This window comes from Heterodontus francisci, unplaced genomic scaffold (assembly GCF_036365525.1).
Source record: "Heterodontus francisci isolate sHetFra1 unplaced genomic scaffold, sHetFra1.hap1 HAP1_SCAFFOLD_86, whole genome shotgun sequence".
Classification (NCBI taxonomy): Eukaryota; Metazoa; Chordata; class Chondrichthyes; order Heterodontiformes; family Heterodontidae; genus Heterodontus; species Heterodontus francisci.
Genome location: NW_027141093.1, coordinates 3,351,585 through 3,371,831, shown reverse-complemented (window position 1 = coordinate 3,371,831; position 20,247 = coordinate 3,351,585). Strand labels below are relative to the sequence as shown.

The window sequence follows — 20,247 nt, the reverse complement described above, 5'->3', positions numbered from 1 at the left end:
TGCAATATTTGCAGTGTCTGACCTTGATCTGTCACAGGGACGTGGCATTTATGAGGTCCCTGTAGGGTGCTGTTTGTTTGGTGTATCACACTGACCTGTCCCAGAGAGCGGGAAGGTTGTGATGTCCTTGTGGGTTGCAATCTGTTCAGTGTCTGACTCTGATCTGTACCAGAGATGGGGCAGTGTGTGATATCCTTGTGCATGTCATACAGGCCCACTGGTGTGTGGTTCCATCCTGATGCCAAGAAACAGAGCCCCATCTCTGGGCAAAAAGTCTCACTTCTCAAGGGGTGCCTGGAGAAGACACAGTGGCGCAGTGGTTAGCACCGCAGCCTCACACCTCTAGTGACCCGCGTTCGATTCTGGGTACTGCCTGTGCAGAGTTTACAAGTTCTCCCTGTGACTGCGTGGGTTTCTGCCGGGTGCTCTGGTTTCCTCCCACAGCCAAAGACTTGCAGGTTGACAGGTAAATTGGCTGTTGTAAATTGCCCCTAGTGTAGGTAGGTGGTAGGGGAATTGAGGGGATGTGGTAGGAATATGGGATTAATGTAGGATTAGTATAAATGGGTGGTTGATGGTTGGTAGAGACTCGGTGGGCTGGAAGGACCTGTTTCAGTACTGTATCTCTAAATAAATAAATAAGAAGGCTGAGGCAGTAAACCTGGACAGTAAATCCGGAGAGGAGTCCTGGGGGCGGTTACCTGTGACTTATCAGGCAGTTTTCCAGCAACTCCGACAACAGAACTGGTAACAAACAGTACTGGTTTTTCCTTTCCTTTGGACAATACGAGCAATGCTGAGAGGGGGTCCTGATGCTCAGGGTCTCCATACTGTTTGCCCAGGCCTGTGCCCTAGAGAGGACACTCCAGCTTCGTGGTTAAACATGAGCACAACCCGGGAATAAACAGTTACTGATTATAAGCTCTCATTCAATTGGTGTAGAGTATGAGCGCCAGGGGTTACTTCGGACAGTGGGAGAGCTCTTAGTGTCTCATTGGATAGCTACCATTCACTCCAAGCTGGGCAGCCCCCAGTCAGTTAGGTGTTGTGAAGCCACGACCTGCTTGCTTCAATGGGTGATTGGAGCTTGGAGAGTCATCTCTCAACAGGCGGATTGATAATCTATGCACCAAGAAAAACAAACTCAACAAAGAAGACACCAGTCCTTCGCATCACAAGCTGGAATGTGAGGACCATGTGTCCTGGCCTTACCGACAACCTTCTGCAGGTTGATGACACACACAAGACAGCTGTGATCGACAAGGAACTCACAATGCTCAATGTGGACATTGCTGTGCTGCAAGAAACTAGACTCGTTCAAAGTGGATCCCTCAAAGAGAAACACTACACCTTCTTCTGGCAGGGGAAAGCCCAAGAGGCAACTCGTGAACATGGAATGGGTTTCACAGTAAAATACACGCCACTTCAAATGAGTGAACCACCCACAGTAGGCTCAGAGAGACTTCTTACTCTTCACTTGTCAACAAGTGTGGGCCCAGTTAATCTCATGTGCATCTATGTCCCGACACTCACCTCCACCCCAGATGTCAAGGATCAATTCTATGTGACACTTGACACTGCCATCAGTAGAATTCCCAGCACTGAGGGACTGTACCTTCTAGGAGACTTCAACACAAGCTTGGGTACTGACTACACAGCTTTGCCAATGTGCATAGAGCAACAGGGGATTGGCAAGATGAATGAAAATGGACAGAGGTTGCTGGAGCTATGCTGTCACCATGGATTCTGTGTGATGAACAGCTACTTCCAGGTCAAGCTGTGCTACAAGGTGTCCTGGAGACATCCGAGATCATGCCATTGGCACCAGCTAGACCTTATCTTCACCAGACATAACACCCTCAGCAGTGTCCTCATCACTCGCAGCTATCACAGCGCTGACTGTGACACTGATCACTCCCTGGTGTGTAACAAGGTCAGGCTTCAGCCAAGGAAGCTTCATCCATCCATGATAAAAGCTCGAATTCTGATCAACACTTGCCGAACCACTGATCCAGAAAGGACCCAGGAGTTCCTCAACATCCTCGATCAGGCTCTTTCAGACAACAATGCTCAAGGCCTCAGTGCAGTGTCAAAGTGGAATCATCTGCACACCACCATCTATAACTCTGCACTCACTGTGTATAGGAAAAGAGATGGGAGGAATGCTGACTGGTTTGAGGCTTATTGGACTGAAATGGAGTCAGTTACTGCAACTAAGAGGAGAGCCCTCATGAACTACAAACAAGTCCCCAGCAAACAACATCTAAATGCTCTCAGAGCTGCCAGAAACAAGTCTCTGCAGACTGCTCGGCACTGCACCAATCAATACTGGTTAAAACTCTGCTGATGAATCCGGGGATGCTATGTTTGAAGGAATTAAGAAAGCAATGGGCCCAGTAGTAACTAAATCAGCACCTTTTGAAGACAAAGAGAGGGGTGATCATCACTGAACCTAACAAGCAGATGGAAAGGTGAGTGGAGCATTATCTTGAACTCTACATAACGGAGAACATTGTCATTGAAGTAGCTCTCAGTGCCATTCCAGACTTCCCTGTCATGGAGGAACTGGACAGTGAGCCCACCATAGTCCAGCTCAACAAGGGCTCAAAACATGCGTGATGCAAACATTGTCACCTTGTACAAAATTAAGGGGGATCGCAGTGACTGCAGCAATTATCGGAGCCAGCTACTCAGTTCCACTCACCTGCTCGATCCCTTTCCTCCTGCAAGTTCCTTTGCTTCAGGTATCCATCCAATTTCTTTTTCAAATCATTGATTGTCTCTACTTCCACCACACTCGTGGGTCAGGACATTACCACTTACAGCATAAAAAAATTCCACCTCACCCAAGGATGGGAAATATTTATATCTTCTATATTTAGCTTATTCCCTATCTCTACGAGAATAGAATGGCAGTCAACATGAAAGGGAACCCAAAAATCTTCGAGCAGTATATAAATAATAAGCAGGTAGTCAGCGGTGAAGTGGGCCCCATTAGGGACAAAGAGGGTAATATATACTTAGAGCTGCAGGGCAATGTTAACCTAGTTAATAAGTACCTTGTATCAATGATCACTAAGGAAGTGGAATTTGACAAAATATCAGGAGAAGTGGAGAGTGTAGAGGCAATGGAGAGGGTACAAATTGAGAGAGGGAGGTACTGAAGAGGCTGGTTATGCTTCAGGAAGATAAATTACCTGGTCCGGATGGCTTTCATCCCAGATTTCGAAAGGAAATGTGGATGCAGATAACAGAAAGGCTTGCTATAATCTTCCAATCTTCCCTGGATACGGGGGAGGTGTCAGAGGATTAAACAGTTGCAAATGTGACACCCTTATTCAAGAAAGGGTGTAAGGACAGTCCGGCTAACTACAGGCCAGTTAGATTAAGGTAAGGTTTTAGAAAGAACAATCAGGGAAAAAATCAACAGTCACTTGTAGAGGTTTGAGTTAATTAAGGAGAGTGAGCATGGATTTATAAATGGGAGTTCATGCTTGACTAATCTAACTGCATTTTTTGATGAACTAACAGAGAAGGTTTATGAAGGGAATGCAGTGGATGTTGTTTATATGGATTTTAAGAAACGACACATAAAAGGATGATTAACAACATTGAGGTTCATGGAATAGGAGGGTCAGTGTCCAATTGGATAGTAAATTGGCTTAAGGACAGAAAACAGCAAGTCGTAATAAATGATTCATTCTCAGACTGGAAGGTTGTCGACAGTGCTGTTCCCCAAGGGTCACGTTTGGAACCACTGCTTTTTACTTGCGACAGATACATGACTTGGATCTTGGAATATAGAGTAGAATCTCAAAATATGCCGGTAACACCAAACTTGGAGAAGTGGCAAACAGTGAGGATGAAATGAACCACCTGCAACAAGACAGTGATAGGCTAGCAGAATGGGCAGACAGGTGCAGATGGATTTTAACAGTGACTAGTGTGAGGTGATGCATTTTAGCAGAAGGAATAGGGAGAGGCAATATAGGCTTAATGGCACAGTTCTAAAGAGTGTGCAGGAATAGAGGGACCTGTTCACTGAACAATGAACAACGTGAACAATTACTTCTTGTTGTGTGCTCTCAGATTTGTCACCTTCACTGTACTGGAGTGAGGTGACATCTACTGGCAGGAAGCAAGAACTGCAATCAAGCAGCAGAAATTCCATCGTCTGTCAGGGTGAAAGAAACATTGCAATGTGAGGAAATAGTGAATGGGTTTGACTGGGTTGGTGGAGACATGATTCCACTTGTGGTGGAGTCCAAAGCAAAGGCCAGAAATATAAAATTGTCATTATTAAAAGATATGAGGAATTCATGATAAATGTATTTAGGTAGTGAGTGGATGGAATCTAGATAAAATAGAAAGTGAGATTGGGTGGACAGATGCAGTGTGAAAGGATGGCTCAAACAAAAGGTAAACGCCCTGAAAGGTGAACTCTGTTTCTCTCTCCACAGATGCTGCCAGAGTTTCTGAACATTTCCAACACTTTCTGTTTTTATTTCAGAATTTGCAAGATGTTGCTTTGCTCTGAAAAAAAAATGGATGGTCGGCTTTGGCTGCCAGTGAAATTCCACAGGAGCTAAAAGGAAGTTCTGATATCAGTGGCATGTTGATCTAGGGGTATGATCCTTGCTTCGGGTGAGTGATTAATTAATGTGTGAGAGATCCTGGGTTCAAATCCTGGACAAGTCCTTCTTCTTTGGCATTTTTAGTTTAAGGTCATTGATTGGTTTCAGCCTTGCAGAAGGCGGAATTGATTTCCATATGGAGCCTGCTTGAGGACCAGAGAGCTGGATTCAAAGAGCTTGATTAACTAAATGTACAGATAGCCAAGTGGGAATATAAAGTTGTTGCAGTAATTGTGACCTGACTCCAAAAACAACAGGACTGGGTTCTGGACTGGAATGGAATGGAATTCTTCAGTGTTTCTGTTGTTTGGCTTGCACTGACTCATCGATTTTCTTGTTTTTCACTTTGTCGATGCCTTTGAATAATTGTGGATCCTTCTTCAGATTGTCATCTTTCACCAGGTAGTTCTGACCTCTGATGATGATGATCGTAATGAGCTTCAACTCACTGATAGTTTTGGAACTGAACAGATTTCCTTTGCTTGAGTCTACAACATGGAACTCAGTCTGACATATGGACCCATGGGAGGATTTGAATGCCACCCCTGCGTTGGAGAATACAGTTGCATCCATCCAATAAGAGACCGAGTAGAAGTGACAGTTCAGTCAGTCAAACATTAAACTTTTAATTTCAGGGTGGTGAGTTTGAGTGCCATTTTGTTTTTCCCTTGTTTAAGGCTTCATTAGCAGAGAGTACAAGGAGTGTTTGAAATGAAATTCAGCAAAAGTATGAGAAAGTCTCACTTTGATTTGGGACTCATCTCTCTGCAGCATCTCGCTGTGAAAGATTGAACTTCATCTCATTTCATTCCGAGCTCGGGGTCAGTGCGGCTCAGTGGGACTTCTGGCTGTCTCCTGCTTCACAATCCATCAGTGCTGAGAAAGCAATGGGGAATATTATTCACGGCTCTGTAACCTGAGGACGCCGATTTAAGGTGAATGGCAAAAGAACCAAAGGCAACATGAGGAAAAACTTCTTTTGCACAGCGAGTGGTTAAGATCTGATATGCACTGCTTGAGAGTGTGATGGAGGCTGATTCAACCATGGCTTTCAAAATGGTATAAGATAATTATCTGAAGTGGAAAAATTGCATGTTTTCATGGAATACATGAGTCTGTGGCATGAGCTGAGTTGCTCGTGCATAGAAGCAGCACAAGCACAATGAGCTGAACGGCTTCCTTTTGTTCTGTAACTATTCTATGATCTATGATTCTTTTCAGAGTGAAATCAACACTCACATACAAGAAACTGACAGGGACACTGTAAACTTCGCATTACCAGACAAGAAATTGACAGATACAGTGTGAAACCCACAGTCACGTAGCAGCAGTTGGCAGGTAACGTGTAAAAATCTTTCTTTCATATCCCAACTGCAAGGTACAAAGGAAATTAGGTACAAACCCAGGCTCACACTTCAAAGACTGAGAGATACAAAGCAAAACACATACTCACCTACAAGTACAGAGACGAAGACACACTCAGAGGAGGTGCAGATTAAAGACACATGCATGTAACAGAAACTAATAGGGATAGAATCAAACCCTTTCTCACTTCTCAGAAACTGATAGATATAGACAAAAGCTGATGCTCACAAACAAGTTGTTGAAAGATATGTGGTGAAACTCACAGAGCAATAGCAGAAACAAACAAGTACTGAATAATACCCACAGTCACAGACCAAAAACTGAAATATACTGAGTTAAACACCACTTTCTCACACCAGAAACTCATGGCTGCAAAGTGAAGCTGACTCGATCCTCCCAGGCACTGACAGGTGCAAAAGAAAACACTCACGACGATTCCAGGTCATGAAATGTACGTAATAAAACCTTTGAGCTGAAAGAATAGCATTAATGACAGGTGTGATACCCAGAATGCACAGCGGCCTAGAATCGGCCCTATCTGTGACAGGAGCGGGGCGCGCAGGCGCGGTAGGGAGCTTTGTCAGCAGCTCGAGCTGCGGGTTCGGAGTTGGAGCGGGATATTCACAAAGTGCGAGAAGACTTTGCGGGCTCACACAGCTGGAGCAGGGCCTCAGGGCCACAATAAGATGGAACAATCCCATCTGTATCCCTGCGGATGGCGGTGGTGAAGCTTTTCCCGGTGAGGCTTTCCGAAACGGCGTCCATAAATGGATAAGAATTGGGGACTGGGCAGGGAGCGTCTCTAAATGAATAAAATTTGGGTACTGGTCAGGGAGCGTCTGTAAATGGATAAGAATTAGGGACTGGGCAGGGAGCGTCTGCAAATGGATAAGAATTGGGGGACTGGGCAGGGAGCGTCTCTAAATGAATAAGATTTGGGTACTGGTCAGGAAGCGTCTGTAAATGGATAAGAATTGGGGACTGGGCAGGGAGTGTCGATAATTGAATAAGAGTTGGAGACTGGGCAGGGAGCGTTTCTAAATGAATAAGATTTGGGGACTGGGCAGGGAGCGTCGATAAATGCTTAAGAATTGGGGGCTGGTTCGGGAGCGTTTCTTTATTCGTTCGTGGGATGTGGGCGTCGCTGGCTCGATCTCAGCTCGAGTAATGTGTCCAGTTCTGGGCACCAGGCTTTAGAACGGACATCAAAGCTTCTGAGACAGTTCAGTGGAGATTTACTAGAATGATACCAGAGATGAGGGGTGTCAGTTCTCTGGACAGGCTGGTGAAGCTGGGATTGTTCTCCTCAGAGTAGAGAAGGTTAAGGGAAGATTTAATAGAGGTGTTCAGAATCATGAAGGATTTTCATAGGGTAGAGAGGGAGAAACTGTTTCCACTGTCCTGGGGGTCAGTAACCAGAGGACACAGATTTAAAATAATTGGCCAAAAATGTCAAGGGGAGGTGAGGAGAGATCTTTTTACCCAGTAACTGATTCGGATTTGGAATGAATTGTCTGACAGGGTGGTGGAAACAGATTCAATTATAACTTTCATAAAGGAATTGGACAAATATTTCAAAGTGAAATTCTCCAGGATTATGGGGAAATAGGCAGGGGGTTGGACTAATTGCATCTTTTTGTCAGAGAGTCAGCAGAGGCACAATGGGGCCGAATGGCCTCCTTCTGTGCTGCATGATTCTATGAACATAAGAACGAGGAGCCGGAGTCGGCAAGTCAGCCACTCGAGCCTGCTCTGCCGTTCAATACAATCATGGCTGATCTCATCACGGCAGTTCTTGTTTCTTGCCAGTAGATGTCACTTCACTCCAATGCAGTGAAGTTTACAAATCTGAGAGAGACACAACAGGAAAGAATTGTTCACATTATAGTGAATGTGTGGGATTTAGAAATACTAGGAGTGGAGACGAGTTATTACTTGTCTGCTCGATCCCCATAGCCCTGTAAAATTATTTCCTTCAAGTGCCCATTCAAATTCCTTTTGTAATCCTCTATTGTCTCCATTTCCACCGCCCTCTTGGGCAGCGAGTTGCAGATCATCACCAATCAGTGTAAAAAAGTTCTTGCGCACATTCCCCCTGAATCTCCTGTCCAAAACCTTCTATCTGTGTCCCCTAGTCCTTGTACCAAGAGTTAACGGGAACAATGTTTCCTTGCCAATTTATTTAAAACTGTCATAGCCAAAAACACATCTATCAATTCTCCCCACACTCTCCTTTGATGCAGGTAGAACAACCTTAGCTTTTCCAACCTAACCTTGTAACTAAAATCCTCCATCCCTGGATCCATGCTGGTGAATTTCCTCTGCATCCTCTCAAGGACGCTCACATTCTTTCTTAAGTGTGGTAAGCAAAACTGGAAGCAACACTCCAACTGGGGGCTAACCAGAGCTTTATAATGGTTCAGCATAACTTCCCTGCTTTGTACTCAATGCCTCTTTTTTTCAAGCCCAAGATCCCATATGCTTTGCTAACCACTCTCGCAATATGTCTTGCCACCTTCAAAGATTGATGCACATGAACCCCAAGTCCCTCTATTCCAACACACACTTTAGAACTGTGCCATTAAGTAAATATTGCCTCTCCCTATTCCTTATGCCAAAATACATCACCTCACACTTGTCACTATTAAATTCCATCTGCCACCTGTCTGCCCATTCTGCTAGCCTATCATTGTCCTGTTGCAGGCAGTTCATATCATCCTCACTGTTTGCCACTCCTCCAAGTTTGTTGTCATCGGGATATTTTGAGATTCTACTCAATATTCCAAGATCCAAGTCATTTATCTTTAGCAAAAAAAGCAGTGGTTCTGGCACTGACCCTTGGGGAACACCTCTGTCGACTATCCTCCAGTCTGGCAAAGAATCATTTCATAATACTCCCTGTTTTCTGTCCTTAAACCAATTTTCTATCCAATTGGACACTGACCCTCCTATACCACGAACCTCAATTTTGGAAACCCCACTTTTATGTGGAACCTTGTCAAACGCTTCCTTAAAATCCATATAAACAACATCCACTGCATTCCCTTCATCAAGCTGCTCTGTTAGTTCATCAAAAAATGCAGTTAGATTAGTCAAGCATGAACTCCCATTTATAAATCCATGCTCACTCTACTTAATTAACTCAAACCTCTCCAAGTGACTGTTGATTTTTTACCCTGATTATTCTTTCTAAAACCTTACCCACCGCTGCTGTTAATCTAACTAGCCTGTAGTTAGCCGGACTGTCCTTACACCCTTTCTTGAATAAGGGCGTCGCATTTGCCACTGTTTACTCCTGGCACCTCCCCCGTATCCAGGGAAGATTGGAAGATTATGGCAAACTCTTCCATTATCTGCATCCGCATTTCCTTTCGCAACCTGGGATGCCAGCCATCCAGACCAGGTGATTTATCTACCCTAAGCACAGCCAGCCTTTTTAGTACCTCCCTCTCTCAATTTCTACCCTCTCCATTGACTCTACTCTCTTCACTTCGACTGATATTTTGTCAAATTCCACTTCCTTAGTGATCACTGATACAAAGTACTCATTAAGTAGATTAACATTGCCCTGCACCTCTCAGCTTATATTATCCTTTTTGTCCCTAATAGGCCCGACTCAACCTCCTACTACCCACTTATCATTTACATGCTGCTCGAAGATTTTTGGGTTTCCTTTCATGTTGACTGTCAGTCTATTCTCATAGAAAGAGAGAATAAGCAAATATAGATGATATAAGTATTTCCCATCCTTGATGAGGTGGAATTTTTTATGTTGTGTGTGGCAATGTCTTGGCCCACGAGTGTGGTGGAAGCAGAGACAATCAATGATTTGAAAAGGAAATTAGATGGATACTTGAAGGAAAGAAACTTGCATGAGGAAAGGGATCGAGCTGGTGAGTGGAACTGACTAGATTGCTCCGGGGAGAGCCAGCATGGATGTGATAGGTAAAACGACCACCTTCTGTGCTGTAAATGACTCTGTGTTGTTTCTCAAATTCAATCCACTGGTGCTTGGGAAATAATTTCAAAGTAAATTGTGCAACCGGAAAATCAGAACCAAGGCAAGGGACGCATAAGGAAGCAAAATTGCTGAAACCCGGGATTGAACCAGGGACCTTTAGATCTTCAGTCTAACGCTCTCCCAACTGAGCTATTTCAGCCCTACATTAAGAGCAGCTTGTTGTCCTTTTTTTGGAAGAAAATACATACATTCAAGTTTTCCAAAAAATTAAAGAACACAACATGTGAGTAATATTCCCCATTGCTTTCTCAGTACTGATGGATTGTGAAGCGGGAGACAGCCAGAAGTGCCACTGAGCCGCACAGACCCCGAGCTGAGAATGAAATGAGATCAAATTCAATCTTTCATAGTGAGATGCTGCTGAGAGGTAAAAGTCCTGAATCAAAGCGAGACTTGCTGATTTCAAACACTCCCTGTACTCTCTGCTCATGAAGGCTTACAAAAGGGAAAAACAGAATGGCACTCAAACTCACAACCCTGCCATTAAAAGTCTCATATTCGACTGACAGAACTGTCACTTCTACTCGGTCTCTTATTGGATGGATGCAACTCCAACGCAGGGATGGCATTCAAATCCTCCCATGGGTCCACATGTCAGACTGAGTTCCATGTTGTGGACTCAAGCAAAGGAAATCTGCTCACTTCCAAAACTATCAGCGAATTGAAGCTGATTACAATCAACATCATCAGAGGTCAGAACTACCTGGTGAATGAAGACACCCTGAAGAAGGATCCACAATTATTCAAAGGCATCGACAAAGTGAAAAACAAGAAAATCGATGAGTCAATGCAAGCCAAACAACAGAAACACTGAAGAATTCCATTCCATTCCAGTCCAGAACCCAGTCCTTTTGTTTTTGGAGTCAGGTCACAATTCCAGCAACAACTTTATATTCCAACTTGGCTTTCTGTACATTTAGTTAATTGCAATTTTGTCGACAAGCTCTTTGAATCCAGTTGTCTGGTGCTCATGCCAGCTCTGTTTGGAAGTCAATTCCACCTTCTGCAAGGCTGAAACCAAAAGATAACCTTAATCTAAAGATGCCAGCAGACCAGGGCTCGTCCAGGACTTGAACCCAGGATTTTTCGCATGTTAATTAACTATTTTCCCTAAGCGAGAATCATACCCTTAGACCAACAAGCCACTGACAAGTCAGGTTTTATTAGCTGCTGTGGAATTTCACTGGAACCCCCCCAGCCAATCATCCATTGTTTTTCAGATCAAAGCAACATCCTAATAATGCTGAAATAAAAACAGAAAGTGCTGGAAATGTTCAGCAGCTCTGGCAGCGTCTGTGCTGAGAGAAACACAGTTAACGTTTCAGGGCACTCACCTTTTGTTTCAGCCATCCTTTCAGACTGCTTCTGTCCATCCAATCTCACTTTCTATTCTATCCACATTCTAACCATTCACTACGTTACTACATTTTTCATGAATTCCTCATTTCTTTTATTAATGACAATTTTGTATTTCTGGCCTTTGCTTCAGACACCACCACAAGTGGAATCATGTCTCCATCTACCCAATCAAACCACTTCGCTGTATCCTCACATTGCAATGTTTCTTTAACCCTGACAGACTGTGGAGTTTCTGCTGCTTGATTGCAGTTCTTGCTTCCCGCCAGTGGATGTCACCTCACTCCAATACAGTGAAGTTTACAAATCTGAGAGAGACACAACAGGAAATAATTGTTCACATTATAGTGAATGTGTGGGATTTAGAAATACTAGGAGTGGAGACGAGTTATTATTGCACTCTGCTATTACATCTTTTATAATGGACTCCAGCATTTTCCCCACGACTGATGTCAGGCTAACCGGTATGTAATTCGCTGTTTTCTTTCTGCCTCTTTTTTTAAATAGTGGAGTTACATTAACTACCGTCCAATCCATTGGAACTGTTCCAGAGTCGTGCGAAGTTTGAAAAAAGACCAGAAATGCATCTGCTATTTCAAGGGCCACTTCCTTAAGTACTCTGGGATGTAGATTATCAGGCCCTGGGGATTTATCGGCCTTCAATCCCATCAATTTCCCAAACATTCCCTACTAATACTGATTTCATACAGTTCCAAGAACAAGAACAAAGAACAAAGATAATTACAGCACAGGAACAGGCCCTTCGGCCCTCCAAGCCTGCGCCGATCCAGATACTCTCTCTAAACATGTCGCCTATTTTCTAAGGTTCTGTATCTCTTTTCTTCTTGCCCATTCATGTGTCTGTATAGATACATCTTAAAAGACTCCATCGTGCCCGCATATACCACCTTCGCTGGCAATGCGTTCCAGGTGCCCACCACCCTCTGCGTAAAGAACTTTCCACGCATATCCCCCCTAAACTTTTCCCCTTTCACTTTGAACTCGTGTCCTCTAGTAATTGAAACCCCCACTCTGGGAAAAAGCCTCTTGCTATCCACCCTGTCGATACCTCTCATGATTTTGTACACCTCAACCAGGTCCCCCCTCAACCTCCGCCTTTCTAATGAAAATAATCCTAATCTGCTCAACCTCTCTTCATAGCTAGCGCCCTCCATACCAGGCAACATCCTGGTGAACCTCCTCTGCACCCTCTCCAAAGCATCCACATTCTTTTGATAATGTGGCGACCTGAACTGTACGCAGTATTCTAAATGTGGCCGAACCAAAGTCCTATACAACTGTAACATGACCTGCCAACTCTTGTACTCAGTGCCCCGTCCGATGAAGGAAAGCATGCCGTATGCCTTCTTGACCACTCTATTTACCTGAGTTGCCACCTTCAGGGAACAGTGGACCTGAACACCCAAATCTCTCTGGACATCAATTTTCCCCAGGACTTTTCCATTTACTGTATAGTTCACTCTTGAATTGGATCTTCCAAAATGCATCACCTCGCATTTGCCCTGATTGAACTCCATCTGCCATTTCTCTGCCCAACTCTCCAATCTATCTATATTCTGCTGTATTCTCTGACAGTTCCCTTCACTATCTGCTACTCCACCAATCTTAGTGTCGTCTGCAAACTTGCTAATCAGTCCACCTATACTTTCCTCCAAATCATTAATGTATATCATAAACAACAGTGGTCCCAGCACGGATCCCTGTGGAACACCACTGGTCACACGTCTCCATTTTGAGAAACTCCCTTCTACTGCTCCTCTCTGTCTCCTGTTGCCCAGCCAGTTCTTTATCCATCTAGCTAGTACACCTTGGACCCCAAGCGCCTTCACTTTCTCCATCAGCCTGCCATGGGGAACCTTATCAAACGCCTTACTGAAGTCCATGTATATGACATCGACAGCCCTTCCCTCATCAATCAACTTTGTCACTTCCTCAAAGAATTCTATTAAGTTGGTAAGACATGACCTTCCCTGCACAAAACCATGTTGCCTATCACTGATGAGCCCATTTTCTTCCAAATGGGAATAGATCCTATCCCTCAGTATCTTCTCCAGCAGCTTCCCTACCACTGACGTCAGGCTCACCGGTCTATAATTACCTGGATTATCCCTGCTACCCTTCTTAAACAAGGGGACAACATTAGCAATTCTCCAGTCCTCCGGGACCTCACCCGTGTTTAAGGATGCTGCAAAGATATCTGTTAAGGCCCCAGCTATTTCCTCTCTCGCTTCCCTCAGTAACCTGGGATAGATCCCATCCGGACCTGGGGACATGTCCACCTTAATGCCCTTTAGAATACCCAACACTTCCTCCCTCCTTATGCCGACTTGACCTAGAGTAATCAAACATCTGTTCTTAACCTCAACATCCGTCATGTCCCTCTCCTCGGTGAATACCGATGCAAAGTACTCGTTTAGAATCTCACCCATTTTCTCTGAGTCCAAGCATAACATTCCTCCTTTGTCCTTTAGTGGGCCAATCCTTTCTCTAGTTACCCTCTTTCTCCTTATATATGAATAAAAGGCTTTGGGATTTTCCTTAACCCTGTTCGCTAAAGATATTTCATGACCCCTTTTAGCCCTCTTAATTCCTCGTTTCAGATTGGTCCTACATTCCCGATATTCTTTCAAAGCTTCGTCTTTCATCAGCCGCCTAGACCTAATGTATGCTTCCTTTTTCCTCTTAGCTAGTCTCACAATTTCACCTGTCATCCATGGTTCCCTAATCTTGCCATTTCTATCCCTCATTTTCACAGGAACATGTCTCTCCTGCGCGCTAATCAACCTCTCTTTAAAAGCCTCCCACATATCACATGTGGATTTACCTTCAAACAGCTGCTCCCAATCTACATTTCCCAGCTCCTGCCGAATTTTGGTATAGTTGGCCTTCCCCCAATTTAGCACTCTTCCTTTAGGACCACTCTCGTCTTTGTCCATGAGTATTTTAAAGCTTACGGAATTGTGATCACTATTCCCAAAGTAGTCCCCTACTGAAACTTCAACAACCTGGCCGGGCTCATTCCCCAACACCAGGTCCAGTATGGCCCCTTCCCGAGTTGGACTATTTACATACTGCTCTAGAAAACCCTCCTGGATGCTCCTTACAAATTCTGCTCCATCTAGACCTCTAACACTAAGCGAATCCCAGTCAATGTTGGGAAAATTAAAATCTCCTATCACCACCACCCTGTTGCTCCTACATCTTTCCATAATCTGTTTACATATTTGTACCTCTATCTCACGCTCGCTGTTGGGAGGCCTGTAGTACAGCCCCAACATTGTTACCGCACCCTTCCTATTTCTGTGTTCTGTCCATATTGCCTCACTGCTCGAGTCCTCCATAGTGCCCTCCTTCAGCACAGCTGTGATATCCTCTTTGACCAGTAATGCAACTCCTCCACCCCTTATACCTCCCTCTCTATCCCGCCTGAAGCATCGATATCCTGGGATATTTAGTTGCCAATCATGCCCTTCCCTCAACCAAGTCTCAGTAATAGCAATAACATCATACTCCCAGGTACTAATCCAAGCCCTAAGTTCATCTGCCTTACCTACTACACTTCTTGCATTAAAACAAATGCACCTCAGACCACCAGTCCCTTTATATTCATCATCTGCTCCCTGCCTGCTCTTCCCCTTAGTCACACTGACTTCATTATCTAGTTCCTTACAGGCTTTTGTTACTACCTCCTTACTGTCAACTGACCTCAATTGGTTCCCATCCCCCTGCAACATTAGTTTAAACCCTCCCCAACAGCGTTAGCAAAAGCACCTCCAAGGACATTGGTTCCAGTCCGGCCCAGGTGTAGACCGTCCAATTTGTAATAGTCCCACCTCCCACAGAACCGGTCCCAATGTCCCAAAAATCTGAACCCCTCCTTTCTGCACCATCTCTCAAGCCACGCATTCATCCTGACTATTCTTTCATTTTTACTCTGACTATCACGTGGCACTGGTAGTAATCCTGAGATTACTACCTCTGAGGTCCTACTTTTTAACTTGGCTCCTAACTCCGTAAACTCTGCTTGTAGGACCTCATCCCGTTTTTTACCTATATCATTAGTGCCTATGTGCACAATGACAACTGGCTGTTCACCCTCCCCCTTTAGAATGTTCTGCAGCCGATCTGAGACGTCCCTGACCCGTGCACCTGGGAGGCAACATACCATTCGGGACCCTCGTTTTCGACCACAGAACCGCCTATCTACTCCCCTTACAATCGAATCCCCTACGACTATCGCCCTTCCACTCTTTTTCCCGCCCTTCTGAACAGCAGAGCCAGCCACGGTGCCATGGACCTGGCTACTGCTGCCTTCCCCTGGTGAGCCATCTCCCTCAACAGTATCCAAAACGGTATACTTGTTTTGGAGGGAGATGACCGCAGGGGACTCCTGCGCTGCCTTCCTGCTCTTTCTCTGCCTTTTGGTCACCCATTCCCTTTCTCCCTCAGCAATCCGAATCTGCGGTGTGACCAATTCACTAAACGTGCTATCCACGACCTCCTCAGCATCGCGCATGCTCCAAAGTGAGTCCATCCGCAGCTCGAGAGCCGTCATGCGGTCTAACAAGAGGTGCAGCTGGACACACTTCCTGCACGTGAAGGACTCAGGGTCATCAGCCATGTCCCTGAGCTCCCACATTGAGCAAGAGGAGCATGATACGGGTCTGAGATCTCCTGCCATTTTTAATCTTAAGTTTAAACTTTGTTAAATGAAAAAGGAACGTAAAGTTTTTACCAATCACAATAAAACCAGAGAAATCGAAAAAGCCTTACCTTATAAACACCCCACCGAGTCCTTTTTTTTTGGTTGGAGCAGGAGGGCGGGTGGGAGACACTACAAGTGTGGTGTCTCGGGTTCAGAAACCGCCAAAATATATAGTGTTTTACTTACCCAGCAGCCCCCTGGCTTCCGCCGAAAAACAAAAGGAAATTAAATTTACTTTCAAACTGACTTTCCCAGCTGCTCACTCGCTCACACTCTGCTCCCGAAAAAGCTGCTGCACTGAAAGGCTCCTTCTCCGAGACCCTTCTCCTCCTTCTCACTAGACCCTATGTTCCCCAACATTTCTGGGAGATAATTTGTATCCTCCTTTGTGAAGACAGATCCAAAGTATGTATTTAATTGGTCTGCCATTTCTTTGTTCCCCATTATAAATTCCCCCGTTTCTGACTGTAAGGGGCCCACATTTGTCTTCAGTAATCTTTTTCTCTACACATATCTATAGAAGCTTTTACAGTCAGTTTTTATGTTCTCTGCTAGCTTACTGTCATACTCTATTTCCCCCTTCTTAATCAATCCTTTTGTCCTCCTCTGCTAAATTCCAAACTGCTCACAATCTTCAGGTTTGCTGCTTGTTCTGGCCATTTTATATTTCTCCTCCTTGGATCTAATACTTTCCTTAATTACTTTTGTAAGCCACAGTTGAGCCACCCTTCCTGTTTTACTTTTGCACAGACAGGAATGAACAATTGTTGTAATTCATCCATGCGCTCTTTAAATGCTAGCCATTGCCTATCCACTGTCAACCCTTTAAGTAACGTTCCCCAATCTATCATAGCCAACTCCCGCCTCATACCTTCATAGTTTCCTTTGTTTAGATTCAGGACCCGAGTCTCGGAATCAACTCCATCTTAATGAAGAATTTTATCATATTATGGGCGCACTTCCCCAAGAGAACAACAAGATTGTTAACTAATCCTTTCTCATTACACAATACCCAGTCCAGGATGGCCTGTTCTCTGGAGGTGTTATACACCTCTATCAATTCTCCACTCAATCTCCTTTGAGAAAGGCAGAATAATCCTAGCTTTTCCAACCTAACCTTGTAACTAAAATCCCCCATCCCTGGATCCATTCTGGTAAATCGCCTCTGCGTCCTCTCAAGGACCCTCACATTCTTTCTAAAGTCTGCTGAGCAGAACTGGAAGCAACACTCCAATTGGGGCCTAACGAGAGTTTTATAATGGTTCAGCATAACTTCCCTGCTTTTGTACTCAATGCCTCTACTTATAAAGCCCAAGATCCCATATGCTTTGCGAACCACTCTCGCAATATGTCTTGCCTCCTTCAAAGATTGATGCACATGAACCCCAAGTCCCTCTATTCCAGTACACTCTTTAGAACTGTGCCATTAAGTATATATTGCCTCTCCCTATTCCTTATGCCAAAATACATCACCTCACACTTGTCACTATTAAATTCCATCTGCCACCTGTCTGCCCATTCTGCTAGCCTATCACTGTCCTGTTGCAGGCAGTTCATATCATCTTCACTGTTTGCCGCTCCTCCAGGTTTGGTGTCATCGGCATATTTTGAGATTCTACTCTGTATCCCAAGATCCAAGTCACTTACCTTGAGCAAAAAAAGCAGTGGTTCTAGCAGTGACCCTTGGGGAACACCACTGTTGACTGTCCTCCAGTCTGACAAAGAACCATTTAATAAGACTCGCTGTTTTCTGTCCTTAAACCAATTTTCTATCAAATTGGACACTGACCCTCCTATACCATGAACCTCAATTTTGTTAACCGCCCTTTTATGTGGTACCTTGTCAAACGCTTCCTTAAAGTCCATATAAACAACATCCACTGCATTCCCTTCATCAACCTGCTCTGTTAGTTCATCAAAAAATGCAGTTAGATTAGTCAAGCATGAACTCCCATTTATAAATCCATGCTCACTCTCCTTAATTAACTCGAACCTCTCCAAGTGACTGTTGATTTTTTACCCTGATTATTCTTTCTAAAACCTTACCCACCGCTGCTGTTAATCTAACTGGCCTGTAGTTACCCGGACTGTCCTTACACCCTTTCTTGAATAAGGGTGTCGCATTTGCCACTGTTTAATCCTCTGGCACCTCCCCCGTATCCAGGGAAGATTGGAAGATTATGGCAAACTCTTCCATTATCTGCATCCGCATTTCCTTTCGCAACCTGGGATGCCAGCCATCCAGACCAGGTGATTTATCTTCCCTAAGCACAGCCAGCCTTTTTAGTACCTCCCTCTCTCAATTTGTACCCTCTCCATTGACTCTACTCTCTTCACTTCGACTGATATTTTGCCAAATTCCACTTCCTTAGTGATCACTGATACAAAGTACTCATTAAGTAGAATAACATTGCCCTGCACCTCTAAGCTTATATTATCCTTTTTGTCCCTAATAGGCCCGACTCAACCTCTTACTACCCACTTATCATTTACATGCTGCTCGAAGATTTTTGGGTTTCCTTTCATGTTGACTGCCAGTCTATTCTCATAGAAATAGAGAATAAGCAAATATAGAAGATGTAAGTATTTCCCATCCTTGATGAGGTGGAATTTTTTATGTTGTGGGTGGTAATGTCTTGGCCCACGAGTGTGGTGGAAGCAGAGACAATCAATGATTTGAAAAGGCAATTAGATGGATACTTGAAGGAAAGAAACTTGCAGGAGGAAAGGGATCGAGCTGGTGAGTGGAACTGACTAGATTGCTCCGGGGAAAGCCAGCATGGACGTGATAGGCCAAATGACCACCTTATATGTTGCATATGACTCTGTGTTGTTTCTCAAATTCAATCCACTGGTGCTTGGGAAATAATCCCAAAGTAAATTGTGCAACTGGAAAATCAGAACCAAGGCAAGGGACGCATAAGGAAGCAAAATTGCTGAAACCCGGGATTGAACCAGGGACCTATAGATCTTCAGTCTAACGCTCTCCCAACTGAGCTATTTCAGCCCTATATTAACAGCGGCTTGCTGTCCTTGTTTTGGAAGAAAATACATACATTCAAGTTTTCCAAAAAATTAAAGAACACAACATGTGAGTAATATTCCCCATTGCTTTCTCAGTACTGATGGATTGTGAAGCGGGAGACAGCCAGAAGTGCCACTGAGCCGCACAGACCCCGAGCTGAGAATGAAATGAGATCAAATTCAATCTTTCATAGTGAGATGCTGCTGAGAGGTAAGAGTCCTGAATCAAAGCGAGACTTGCTCATTTCAAACACTCCCTGTACTCTCTGCTCATGAAGCCTTACAAAAGGGAAAAACAGAATGGCACTCAAACTCACAACCCTGCCATTAAAAGTCTCATATTCGACTGACAGAACTGTCACTTCTACTCGGTCTCTTATTGGATGGATGCAACTCCAACGCAGGGATGGCATTCAAATCCTCCCATGGGTCCACATGTCAGACTGAGTTCCATGTTGTAGACTCAAGCAAAGGAAATCTGCTCACTTCCAAAACTATCAGCGAATTGAAGCTGATTACAATCAACATCATCAGAAGTCAGAACTACCTGGTGAATGAAGACACCCTGAAGAAGGATCCACAATTATTCAAAGGCATCGACAAAGTGAAAAACAAGAAAATCGATGAGTCAATGCAAGCCAAACAACAGAAACACTGAAGAATTCCATTCCATTCCAGTCCAGAACCCAGTCCTTTTGTTTTTGGAGTCAGGTCACAATTCCAGCAACAACTTTATATTCCAACTTGGCTTTCTGTACATTTAGTTAATTGCAATTTAGTCGACAAGCTCTTTGAATCCAGTTGTCTGGTCCTCATGCCAGCTCTGTTTGGAAGTCAATTCCACCTTCTGCAAAGCTGAAACCAATAGATAACCTTAATCTGAAAATGCCAGCAGGCCAGGGCTCATCTGGGATTAGAACCCTGGATTTCTTACATGTTAATCAACCACATTTCCTAAGCAAGAATCATACCCCTAGACCAACGAGCCACTGATCAGTCAGGTTTCTTTCGCTGCTGTGGAATTTCACTGGAACCCCCCAGCCAATCATCCATTTTTTTTTCAGATCAAAGCAACATCCTGCAAATGCTGAAATAAAAACAGAAAGTGCTGGAAATGTTCA

The 20,247-nt window shown here is 44.3% G+C and overlaps 2 non-coding genes across 2 annotated transcripts; both read right to left on the bottom strand.

The window, feature by feature from the left end:
- Positions 1 to 10,086: 10,086 nt before the first annotated feature.
- trnaf-gaa (transfer RNA phenylalanine (anticodon GAA)) lies at positions 10,087 to 10,159 on the bottom strand. Its single transcript has one exon. It is a non-coding gene; the product is annotated as a tRNA-Phe (tRNA).
- Positions 10,160 to 19,036: 8,877 nt separating this feature from the next.
- Positions 19,037 to 19,109, bottom strand: trnaf-gaa (transfer RNA phenylalanine (anticodon GAA)). The gene has a single exon. It is a non-coding gene; the product is annotated as a tRNA-Phe (tRNA).
- Between the last annotated feature and the right edge of the window lie 1,138 nt (positions 19,110 to 20,247).